This window comes from Piliocolobus tephrosceles, chromosome 1 (genome assembly GCF_002776525.5).
Source record: "Piliocolobus tephrosceles isolate RC106 chromosome 1, ASM277652v3, whole genome shotgun sequence".
Classification (NCBI taxonomy): domain Eukaryota; kingdom Metazoa; phylum Chordata; class Mammalia; order Primates; family Cercopithecidae; genus Piliocolobus; species Piliocolobus tephrosceles.
The window spans coordinates 112,240,850-112,253,805 of record NC_045434.1 but is presented as its reverse complement, the minus strand read 5'-3'; the positions used below and the strand labels follow the sequence as shown (position 1 = coordinate 112,253,805).

Below are 12,956 nucleotides of genomic sequence, written 5' to 3'. Positions count from 1 at the left end.
AATTCTGATTATTCCTTTTTGTACCTGTCATTTAGAATGTGAATAGTGTACAGCTAAAAGCTTTAAGTACATTATCCATCAATAATTTGTGCTGCACAAAGCAATATGCTGCTCTGTCTTCAAACAACACAATGCTACAGTCAACAGAAAGAGGCAAAACCACGGTAATATGGCAATTGCAATAGAAACTCACCAACAACTTGGAGGCTCTGGATATCACAGGGTGAACAAGTTGAACGGCCTTGCGACACAGACAAGGAATCCTTTAACTCTAAATCGTCTTTTTTTCAACAGTTGGAAGTTGACTGCAGTTGAATAATAGAACAAAAACGGAGCTTCAAAATTATGGCGTGCCTGCTTCTGGGTTCTTTCAAATGCAAGAAATCGGCTTTGAAGACCACATAGGGAACTTCTGATGTGATACAAACTTTTGTCTTTTTTTTTTGTTTGTCTTTTAAGAGCATTCAAAAACACTTGGTCTGGCTGTTTCAATTTTCTCTTTCTCTCCTTTTATTCCTAGCTCGAGAATTATATTTACATATGAAAGAAAATAGGAGATGGCGCAGAATAATATGTCCAAAGCCACGCCCAGGGGTCAGGGATTCATGAATTTTGTATCCAGTGTATGGTGTTTCTAGATTAAAATATTTTCAAAGGTAAGGTGATATAGGCTCCTTCTGTAATGACTGCATTTGATTACGCTCTGGTAATTCTATCAGCTAACTTTATCTCAGAAATGTGGGGTACCCACAAGGCAGTGCCTCAACTGTAACCATATACCATTCAGTGAGGCCGTCTGGCTTCACCCTGTCATTGTGGGGTGGCAGAAGGGAGACACTGTGATGGGCAACAAGTCAATCCAATACTCCTACAAGAGCCAGATGGATGTATTATTTATAGTCAGTTTTAGTGACGTCACCCTTTTGGGAGTGCGCATGAATTTGATGACCAGCTGTTACAAATTTGTTATCTCGAAACGATTTTAGAAGGTGGGGGGAAGGGAGAAAAGCCTTTTAAAAGTATGAGTAAAGCAATATTTGGAGAAACTTCCTGCCCGTGTTTTACCAGAAAACTTTACTGGTTTTCCTCGGACTTTGATGAGGTTAGCACTGTCTTTTTATCCAATTTTCCCATTGACGTAGCCTAGTTTGTGCTGTAAACCACGGACCTTTGCTGTGCTTTGGAAACATTTAGAAAACTCTTACCAATTGATTTTCTGAAAATAATTCCAGTGATAAACTTTAAAACACATGATTTAAAGAAGTATAATTTCTTTTTCTTTTTCTTTTTCTTTTTTTGAGACGGAGTCTCACTCTGCCGCCAGGCTGGAATACGGTGGTGCAATCTCCGCTCACTGCAACCTCCGCCTCCCGGGTTCAAGTGATTCTCCTGCCTCAGCCTCCCGAGTAGCTGGAACTATAGGCCACCAAGCCCAGCTAATTTTTGTATTTTTAGTAGAGACAGGGTTTCGCCATGTTGGCCAGGATGGTCTTGATCTCTTGACCTCGTAACCCGCCTGCCTTGGCCTCACAAAGTGCTGGAATTACAGGCGTGAGCCACCATGCCCAGCCAAAGAAGTATAATTTTTAAATTTTATTTATTTATTTATTTTTTAAAGATAGAGTCTTGTTGTGTCACCCAGGCTGGAGTGCAGTGGCATGATTATGGCTCACTGCAGTCTCTACTTCCTGGGCTCAAGCAATCCTCCCGTCTCAGCCTCCTGAGTAGCTGGGGCCACAGGCACATACCACTACACCTGGCTAATTCTTTTTGTTTTTGTAGAGACAGGGTCATGCTATGTTGCCCAGACTCATCTTGAACTCCTGGGTTCAAGCAATCCTCCTCCTCGGCCTCCCAAAGTGATGTGATTACAGGCATGAGCCACCATACCCAGCCTCGAATAAGTATAATTTGTTTTTCATCTTGTCCCTGAAACTTCTCTGCCCTTCCCTAAACTTTCAAACTTAAGTTTTGCAACCTCTGCCTGGAGATAAGAACGGCCAGAATATTTTATGAAAACCCTTCCTCCCTTAACCAAAGACTTATGCTTCTCTCCTCTGCCCTCCTCCCCCTGCCTAAAGGAAGAACACTGACTTGTAATTATATATTTTTTTAAATAATGAATACAAGGTTAAATATATTGCACATGATACCTAATCTATGCTCCTCAAAATGATTTTGAAAAGTTATGATTTGGATTAAGTCTATTTTTATATTAGAAGAAATATCTATAGGATAAATCTCAAAACATGTGGTAGGATTACAGGTAACTTTTATTTTCTCATTAGAACTGTTCCTTCATTTATTAAACAAATATTTATTGAGTGTACCTGTTAGGCACACAGTACCATGCTAGGTCCTGGAATCAAAAGGAAATATAGAGAACAGTTAGGTGTGTGGACTTTGGTGCCAGAGTGAGTTTGTAGTTAGGCTCTGCTACTCATTAGTTGTGCTATCTGTTCCTTAGTTCATCCATCTGTAAAATGGGGGTATTAATAGCACTACCACATAGGGTTGTTGTGAAGAGTATGTGAGTTGCTGTTTAAAGCAACATTTACGTAGCACAATGCACCTGATGCTATTCTAATCACTTTCCAAATATTCATTAACTGAGTGCAAAGGATTTAGCACATTGTATATTATTATAAATGGTGATAAGTGCTATGAATGATAGGAAGAGACTTCTGGAAGAAAGAATATAAGAAAGAATATAAAACTTTCTTGAGAACGGATAGACAGGGAAGGGCTCTCCAAGGCCATGCATTTCAAGCTGGAGCCTGAAGGACGCAAACCAACCACGCAGAGAGTTGGGGCAGAGCGTCCTGGGCTGAGGGGACATGTGTGCAAAGACCTGAGGATGGAAAATAACATTGTTTACTGGGAAAGCTGAAAGGAACTAGCATGGTGGTGGCAGAGATGAAATAAGTTGATGTGTTCAAGACATAGGACATTTTTGAGGCCGGGCGCGGTGGCTCAAGCCTGTAATCCCAGCACTTTGGGAGGCCGAGATGGGCGGATCACGAGGTCAGGAGATGGAGACCATCCTGGCTAACACGGTGAAACCTCGTCTCTACTAAAAACTACAAAAAACTAGCCGGGCGAGATGGCGGCGCCTGTAGTCCCAGCCACTCCGGAGGCTGAGGCAGGAGAATAGCGTGAACCCGGGAGGCGGAGCTTGCAGTGAGCTGAGATCTGGCCACAGCACTCTAGCCTGGGTGACAGAGCGAGACTCCGTCTTAAAAAAAAAAAAAAAAAAAGACATTTTTGAGTAACAATCAACAAAACCTGGCAATGTGCTTGTGAAGGCAGGGGAGAATTTAATCAGGACCCCTTGTCATGCTTTCTTGTATTTTTCCAAGTATTTTAGAGTAAAGATCACTCAAATCAATAAAAAAGAAAAAGACCCCAAAGAACAAAGGATATGAATTAAGAGAAAAAAAGATATACAAATATACATGGTGCTTAACATATGAAAAGATGATTACCTTTGTTAGAGCATGTTCTATGTTTTAAACATATTTGTAGGCCGGGTGTGGTGGCTTATGCCTATAATCCCAGCACTTTGGAGGCTAAGGTGGGAGGATCCTTTGAGGCCAGGAGTTCAAGACCAGCCTGGCCAACATGATGAGATCCCGTCTCTACTAAAAATGCAAAAAATAGCTGGGCATGGTGATGTGTGCCTGTAATCCCAACTACTCGGGAGGCTGAGGCACGAGAATCACTTAAACCTATTTATTTATTTATTTTTGAGAGAGGGTCTTCCTCTGTCGCCCAGGCTGGAGTACAGTACCATCACTGTAGCTCACTGCAGCTTCAACCTCCAGTGCTCAAGTGATCCTCCTGCCTCAACCTCCCAAATAGCTGGGACTACAGGTTCGTGCCACAGCACCCAGCTAATTTTTTAAAAAATTTTTTGTAGAGGCGGGGTCTCACTTTGTTTGCCAAGCTGGCCTTGACCTCCTGCACTCAAGCAATCCTCCTGCCTCGGCCTCCCAAAGTGCTGGAATTACAGGCGTGAGCCACCGCACCCAACCTATGCCTACTTTAGCTTTAATGCATGTATAAGGTTTAGAACAGTGCCTGACACAGAATGTCTTGATACATGCTAGCTTTAAAAATTTATTAACCATTATGTAAAATACCTCTCTCAGTATTTCACAATTTTAGCTTTTTTGTATGGTTTCATATGAGATAAGAATTTGAAATGTAAATCTAAGTTGTGCCATGGTAGAAAAACAATAGCTATCAATACTTGCCTAACCCCTTTCTTGTAAAAAGCACAAAGCTCTTTGCATAGTCATAAGTTAGAGCCCCCAACACGATTATGAAGTAAATATTACCTGATCCAATGCTGCAATGCCAATTTTTACTAGAGAGTATTAAGACACCAGAAGTGACAACCATATGAAAGGTAAATAATCAACGTTTAGCCTTTTATGATAGGCTTGTGTAGGCTTCATAAGCGTTAATTAACTAAAACTCACAACACTTAGGTATTTCTTTACCCTCTCAAGCAGTGTCATTATCTCAGAGAAGGAAACTAGGTACAAGGTTAAACAACGTAGGACAGGAAACAATTATCTGCTCAAAAATAACAGCACTTTGCCTCTAAATAACACTTTTCAACCAACAGTATCCAGTCAAATTGCAAACTCTAATTAAACACTCTCAGGGACTTAAGTATCTAACCTTGTGGAACAGATTGATGGAGAGGAGGCAGTTTAGCTAAAATTATACAGCAGGCCACTAGCAGCCAGGATTTAATCCCTTGGAATCAGGTGTGAGGTGGGATTAAAAGCCGACTGTGTGGTAGGTGCTTCATGTATATCTCTTCAGTCCTTTCCACCGCCCCCAAAATAAGTATCATTGCCGCTTTAAGATGAGGACTGAGGACATGGTGGCTTGTGCCTGTAATTCTAGCTCTTTGGGAGGACAAGGCGGGCAGATCACTTAAGGACAAAAGTTTGAGACCAGCCTGGCCAACGTGGTGAAACCCTGTCTCTACTAATAAATACAGTAAGCTAGCGGGGCGAGGTGGTGGGCGCCTGTAGTCCCAGCTACTCGGGAGGCTGAGGCAGGAGAATGGCGTAAACCCGGGAGGCGGAGCTTGCAGTGAGCTGAGATCCGGCCACTGCCCTCCAGCCTGGGCTACAGACAGAGCAAGACTCCGTCTCAAAAAAAAAAAAAAATTAAGCTGGACATGGGGCATGGTGGCGTGCAGCTGTGGTCCCAGCTGCTCAGGAGGCTGAGGCACAAGAATCACTTGAGCCTAGGAGGCAGTGGTTGCAGTGAGCTGAGAGCATGCCACTGCACTCCAGCCTGGGTGACAGAGTGAGACCCTGACTCAAAAAAAAAAAAAAAAAAAAAAAAAAGATAACCAAGCTCAGAGGAACAGAGCTAGGATAGGTCATCCAAAGCCAACGTGCTTCTACTCCTGTAAGACCACGTGTCACAAACAGGAAGAAGAAATAGAAGCAGTCAGACTCATCAGTGTTGTTGTTGTTTTAATAAGATTGGTTATTGTTTTAGTTTCATATTGCTTCTATAACAAATTGTTAAGGAACAAAATTTCGACAAATTGATTTCAAAGATCTCATTGGCTTTTATTGGCACTTCATGAATCAGACAGCATCCCATCTATGAAATAGAAAGGTTCTTCAATGAGCTAAGCAGAGAGGCTGGGCTTTACAGGCAGAAAAGGCTGAAGTAAGCAGAAATAAGGAACAAGGAAGGACCCATAAGCAGATTGATTGTTTCAAAGTGACTTCAAGCAGAGGGGATTTCCTTATTATGCCTGATCAAGTTGATTGGGCCCCATTAGGTTGGTTGCTATGAATTTCCTGTTTTTTTCGGAAACTGACCCATTTCTAAGTTCAGTTTGGTTACGCGGCCCCAAGCACGAGTGACTCCATTCTTATTGGGTCTGTTGGGGCCTAGTGCAGGAGCTCAGTCAACCAATGACCTCTCATAAATTTTGTTTCACAAAGTTATCATAAATGTAGTGTAAAACTACACAAGTTGATTAAGTTCTGGAGGTCAACGTCTGAAAATAATTTCACTGGACTGAATAAAGGTGTAGGCAGGGCTGCATTCCTTCTGGAGGCTTGACAGGAGAATCAAGTTTCTTGCCTTTTCCGGCTTCTAGAGACCACTTACAGTCCTTGACCCATGGCCCCTTCCTTCATCTTCAAAAGCAACATCACAACATATTCAAATCTCCTCTGACTGTGACACTCCTGCCTCAGTCTTTCACTTACAAGGACCCTTGTGATTATACTGGGCTCACCCGGATAATCTAGGATAATCATCTCAAGGCCCTTTTAATTGCATCTGCAAAATCCCTTTGACATGTTGGGTAACACATTTGCAGATTCCAGGGATTAATACTTGGACATCTTTTGGGGCCATTGTTTTGCTTACCATAGTACTCTTTTGGAGGATTCTTAGAAAACTAGGATCTATGCCTCATCATTTCATCCCCAAGCAGCATTTATTGTATCTCCAGAGTTCTACTACCACAAAGCCCCTCTTGATGTGAAGCTTTTTTATCCTGTAGAACAATTGTAATTTATTGAGATACAGCAGGACATACCTCAAAATTGGAAAGCTAAAAAAAAATTAAAAATGATAACTATTGATACATGCAACTGTCATACATGGATGAATCTCAAAATACAGTTATGTGTCACCTAACAACAGATATACATTCTGAGAAATGCATCATAGAGTGTACTTACACAAACTAGATGGTATGGCCTACTACACACCTAGGCTATATTGTATAGCCTATTGCTTTTAGACTACAAACCCATACAGCATGTTACCATACCAAATGATGTAGGCAATTGTAACACAATAGTAAGTATTTGTGTACCTAAACATAGAAAAGTTTTAGTAAAAATATGGTAATATAATCTTACGGGACCACTGTCATAGATGTCGTCTGTCATTGACCAAAATGCTATTATGTGGTGCATGACTGTAATTTAGCTATTTGAAAGAAGCCAGGTTACACACACACACACACACACAGAGGGTATATATTGTATAATTCCATTTATATAAAATTGTGAAAAATGCAAAGTGATGTATAATAATAGAAAGCAGATCAGTGGTTGCCTGACTGAGTTGGGTGGAGGTTGAGAAGGGAGATGGGGTGACCAAGAGACATGAGGAAATTTTTAGAAGTGATAGATATATTGATTGTGGTGATTTTTTTTCAGAACTTCACAAATCGTGCCCTTTAAATATGTCCTGTTGATTGTATGTCAGCTATAGCTCAAGAAAGTTGTTAAAAATAATACATCATCCCAGTGTTTTGGGAGGCTGAGGCGGATGGATAACTTGAGATCAGGAGTTTGAGACCAGCCTGGCCAACACGGTGAAACCCTATCTCTACTAAAAATACAAAAATTAGCTGGGCATGGTGGTGCACACCTGTAGTCCCAGCTACTTGGGAGGCTGAGGTAGGAGGATCGCTTGAATCTAGGAGGCAGAGGTTACAGTGAGCCGAGATCATGCCACTGCACTCCACCCTGGGTGACAGAGCCTGACCCTGTCTCGAAATAATAATAATAATAATAATACATGAGCAGGCCTTGGTGGCTCACACCTGTAATCCCAGCACTTTGGGAGTCTGAGGGTGGAGGATCATTTGAAGCTAGGAGTTTAAAACCATCTGGGCAACATAGTAAGACCCTGTCTTTAAAACACACACAGACACACACACAGACACCAGCTGGGCATGGTGACAGAAGCTCACAAGCTTGTAGTCCTAGCTACTCAGGAGGCTGAGGCAGAAGGGATCACTTGAGCCCAGGAGTTGGAGGCTACAGTGAGCTACGATCACGCCACTGCCCTCTAGCCTGGGTAATAGAGGGAGACCCTGTCTCAAAAATATAATAATACATGAAAAGAGACTTTAAAATCCTCCAAAGCACACAGGAACTTCATAAAATGAGATCATAGAGCCAGGGAGAAACTTGTATCAAACAGCAGTAACCTTATCTATAAAGCTCTTCAGAAAATTTTTAATGACCTCATTCAGATGTTATCATTTTAGGATGATTGCAGGTTTGCAAGTGTAACACATTTGGCAGTTTGTTTTGCATACTGTCTAAGTTCCACATGGCCTCTGAGGCCCTTTGTGAACCGTGGCAGCCTACCTCTCCAACCTGTCTTCCTACCACACCTTGCCTTGAAATTCCTGCTTCAACAATCCCAAGCTATTTTATAGCTCCCCAAGCTCAACTGGTGTTTTATGTCCCCGTCTTTGAAGAAGACATGCCTGGAATGCCCTTCCTCTCTGGCCTCCTTGGCCAGGAGAGGTCATCCCTTCGTCTTTTGCCAATTCATGCCCTGTACAAGGTTCCTCGGTTACACTTTCCCCACTATCTTGTAATTAATTGTTTCATATCTGTCCTGTCACTAGCCTATGTGTACTCCCAGCCAGGGCATATGGCAGGGATGGCAGGGTCTCAACATTTATTTTATGGAACTGGAAATGCTCTCAGTGTGTCATGGTGGTATACATGAGAACCATTAGGATGTCTACAGCGAAGAAGATCTGCCAAAAGAGGAGTTTGAATGTTGCTGGATGAAGGGACAAAGCATGGTCCTGAAGTTGGTGGCAGTGACACTCCTGCAGCCTGAACTAGAGCAGTTGGTTCTCAATAGGATGGCAGGGCCACCCAGGGGCTTTTAGAAATGGAGGGGGAGTGCAGCTGGCATTTAGTACTCAGGGGCCATGGTGGAAGCAAAGTCCTGTGCAAAGAAGAATGCTCTTGTCCAAAACGCCAGTTAGAAACACTACTCAAGGATAAAGTGTGTTTTCTCTGTAAAGATGGCAAATGGGCTGGGCGCAGAGGCTCACGCCTGTAATCCCAGCACTTTGGAAGGCCAAGGTGGGCGGATCATGAGGTCAGGAGTTCCAGACCAGCCTGGCCAACATGGTGAAACCCCGTCTCTACTAAAGATACAAAAAATAGCCGGATGTGGTGGCAGGTGCCTGTAATCCCAGCTAGTCAGGAGGCTGAGGCAGAGGAATTGCTTGAACCCAGGAGGCAGAGGACGCAGTGAGCCAAGATCGCGCCACTGCATTCCAGTCTGGGTGACAGAGAGAGACTCTGTCTCAAAAAAAAAAAAAAAAAAAAAAAAAAGACTACAAGTAATCCTCTTCCCTAGTGCTTCATGTGAGTGTCATGTGCAGCTAGTGATGAGACTGGAATCCTCTCCCTGAAGCGCTCACTCTCTGCACTTACTCCTTGACCCCCGGGATCCTCTGTCCCCTGAACTTTTTTTGCTCCTCAAATACACTGCCTACTGCCTACCTTAGACCTTCCCTTCATCTGTTCACGGGGCCTCAAATGTCCACGCCACCTTCCTCCTGCCTTTCTACATGGTTCTTACTCAACTCTTAGCATGCCACTTCCTCCAGAACCTTCTCTCATTCCTACAGTAGGCCAGGGTCCCCTGATATAAGCCCCCAGCGTACTCCGCTTATCTCCTTAGTAGCATTTATCACAATAATAAAATACTGGTGAAAGGAGAGAGGGGAGACAGTGAGAAAAGGGAAGGCAGACAGGGAGGAGGGAAGGAAGGGAAGAAGACCTATTTGGCTGCTTGAGGAGAGTGAAAAAGCACAAGTTGTTTAAAAACTGAGTTTGGACCGGGCACGGTGGCTCATGCCTGTAATCCCAGCACTTTGGGAGGCCGAGGAGGGTGGATCACCTGAGATCGGGAGTTCAAGACAAGTCTGACCAACATGGAGAAACCCCATCTCTACTAAAAATACAAAATTAGCCGGGAGTGGTAGTGCATGCCTGTAATCCCAGCTACTCGGGAGACTGAGGCAGGAGAATCACTTGAACCTGGGAGGTGGAGGTCACGGTGAGCCAAGATTGCGCCTCTGCACTCCAGCCTGGGCAAGAAGAGCGAAACTCCATTTCAAAAACAAACAAACAACTGAGTTTGACCCTTAGCTCTGCTCCTTAGTAATTGAGGACCTGGATAAGCTATCTAAGTGATCTGAACCTCAGTCCCCACATCCACAAAATGGAGAAAAAGGGTGCTCGTGGCAATTAGATACGTATATGGAAGTGCCTTGCTCAGTGTCTGACACACGGTAAGTGCTCAAAAAATGTCAAACCTTTTTACCTTCTCTCCTTGTCCCTCTTCCCCAAATGGAAGGGCAAGTAAGGGTGAAAATTTAACTGAGAAATGTGGACTGAAAAAGCCTCAGTACCTAACTTGCTAGAGAGAAAGAACATCTATAATCCTCCTAAATGGGTTTGAGAGGCTCTGTGAACACAAAAATGTCTTAAAGGAAGCCTGTGGTCAGGGGATGAACAGTCATAATTGGTGAGAGTGGAGGCAATGGGTAGAATTCATAGACATCGGCATGGTCGTGTTGCTCAAATATTCATAAAAGATCTACCCTTTTCTGCACAATCCCTCCAGCATGCTAGCAAGTATCTGTAGGATGACTACACTTGGTTTCTTGGAAAGAATGCGACCCAATGAGAAAGTGAGACACTACTAAAAATTTACTTAGTTCTTATGCCTAGTGTTGCATTATTGGAAGGCTAAGCATGTGGGGATTATTTATATCCTATGCTCAAGGTCATCACCAAGGTCTGATTGCAAAAATTCAAAAAATTTCAACCTCAGGCATAAATGGGTTAACGTCTCTGAGACCAGAGCCCTACCAAGGTTCTACTAATGCAAAACACAATGGTTTGGGAAGCGTCAGTGACAACTATCTGAGGTGGAGTCTAGCCACTAAGGTAGAAAGAATTCCAAATGATGACATTTTGGATTGGTATGATTTGCCTAAACCTCTGGGCACATTTGCAATCCCATCATTAAAACTGATAATAACATCATAAAACAGTGTCATTATCTTCAGATGAGAACATCTGAGCAAGCATGTTACCCTAAAGGCAAACGGACTCTTAGAAGTTAAGTACATGGAAGACTTCTAGGGTCATCATAAGAGTCTCGCTTCCTTTCTAAGCAAGCCACCCTACTGAGTTTTTGAACAATATGGTAGTAATGAAGTTTTACTAGGCAACTTCTTTGCAACTTCCTTTACACCTGACACCATGTAAATTAAGAGCACTTGATTGCTTTGCTGGCAAAGCAAAGGCAGCCTCTAGATCTGCTGTTAACCAGCGATAGCACCCACCTCAACTTTAGTGAACACTAAAAGGTATTAATATATCTTCACCAACCCTGTAAAGAAAGAGAAGTGTCTCCTGGTTAAAGCCCTAAGCTACTTACTTGCTTCTCTTTCTCAGACAGGCTTCTTAAACCTACCATCTTTGATCTACAAGTCCTCAAGGGTTTCCATGCTCAATTGCCTTTGCCAACTCCTCAAGGTTTTAAAATAGGAAGTCCCTCATCCTGGGACCCTATCAGTCTCGGGATGATTGGTCACCCCAGCTCAGGACAGATTCTCTCCACTCTACCCAACCGCTAACATCTGTATTATCTGTCTCCTCCAAGCACTTAATCTCTTTTCATACCTTTTTTTTTTTTTTATAATAGAAAGATACCAGAAGGAAGTGATAGAGAGAGGCATGTGTGGGAAATATGTACAAATCCACAGGGGGTTTCTTAGTTTTCAACTTTTTTTTTTTTTTTTTTGACACAGGGTCTCACTCTGTCATCCAGACTGGGGTACAGTCACGTGATCTCAGCTCACTGCACTCTCTGCCTCCCAGGCTCAAGTTATCCTCCCACCTCAGCCCCCCAAGTAGCTGGGATTACAGGTGCATGCCACCACGCCCATCTAATTTTTGTATTTTTAGTACAGATGGGGTTTTGCCATGTTGGCCAGACTGGTCTTGAACTCTTGGACTCAAGAAATCCACCCGCCTTGGCCTGCCAAAGTCCTGGGATGACAAGCATGAGCCACTGCTCCCAGCCAGTTTTTAACTTTTTTATATTTTATATTTATCTGCTTATTGTGGAAAATGTGAAAAATCGAAAAAAGTATAGAAAGACAATGCTTCATTGTAATTGTTTCTTGTGTTTTGAGGACATAATACATAAAAAATTGCATACGATGCTTTTTTTCATCTAATGTCAAGAACATTTCCCCAAGTTATTAAAAACTTTGAAATGAATACTTGTTTTTAAGAGTTATATCCACTACATGGCTATACTATAATCATTTCCCTAATGACAGACATTTAGGGTATATCCGAGTTTTCAACATTTTCTTTTTTTGTTTTTGAGATAGGTTCTTGCTGTCACCCAGGCTGGAGTACAGCAGCACAATTACAGCTCAAGCCATCCTCTCACCTCAGCCTCTCGAGTAGCTGGGACTACAGGCGTGTGCCACTATACCCAGCTAATTTTTAAATTTTTCGGTAGAGATGGGGTCTTGCTATGTTGCCCAGGCTGGTCTCAAACACTTAGACTCAAGTGATCCTCCTACCTCAGCCTCTCAAAGTGCTGGGATTACAGGAGTGAGCTGGCCTCAATATTTTAAAATAACACAACAGTAAAACATCCTTGCCTGTATTTCTAATTATTTCTTTAGGATAGATTATTAGATGGGAAAGTATTAGGACAGAATATAAGTATTTTAATGCTCTTAATACAAAAACAAAATTGATTACAAGCATATTCATCAACAGTGTGGGAATAATATATTGATATGCTCTCTGCAACACTAAATTGTAATTTTTTAAAATCTTTGTTAATTAAAAAAAGGTATTTTAGTGTTTTAATTTGTAGTACTTCAATAATTCATGAAGTTGGACATTTTTCATGTTTATTAACCATTTTTATTTCTTCATTTGTGAATTATCTCTGTCCTTTGCACATTTAGCTATTATCTACAATAAGATTTTTAATTACAAGTAATACATGCTCACTGTAAAACATATTAGAAAACATTAATACTTATAGTACTTTATAATCTGCTCCTAAAAGAACTGAATCCAATA

General features: G+C 42.2%; 1 protein-coding gene across 1 annotated transcript in view; it reads left to right on the top strand.

The window, feature by feature from the left end:
* GPSM2 (G protein signaling modulator 2) overlaps positions 1-12,956 on the top strand; it is an 80,245-nt gene that overhangs the window by 6,432 nt on the left and 60,857 nt on the right. The gene's annotated exons all lie outside the window — the stretch shown is intronic.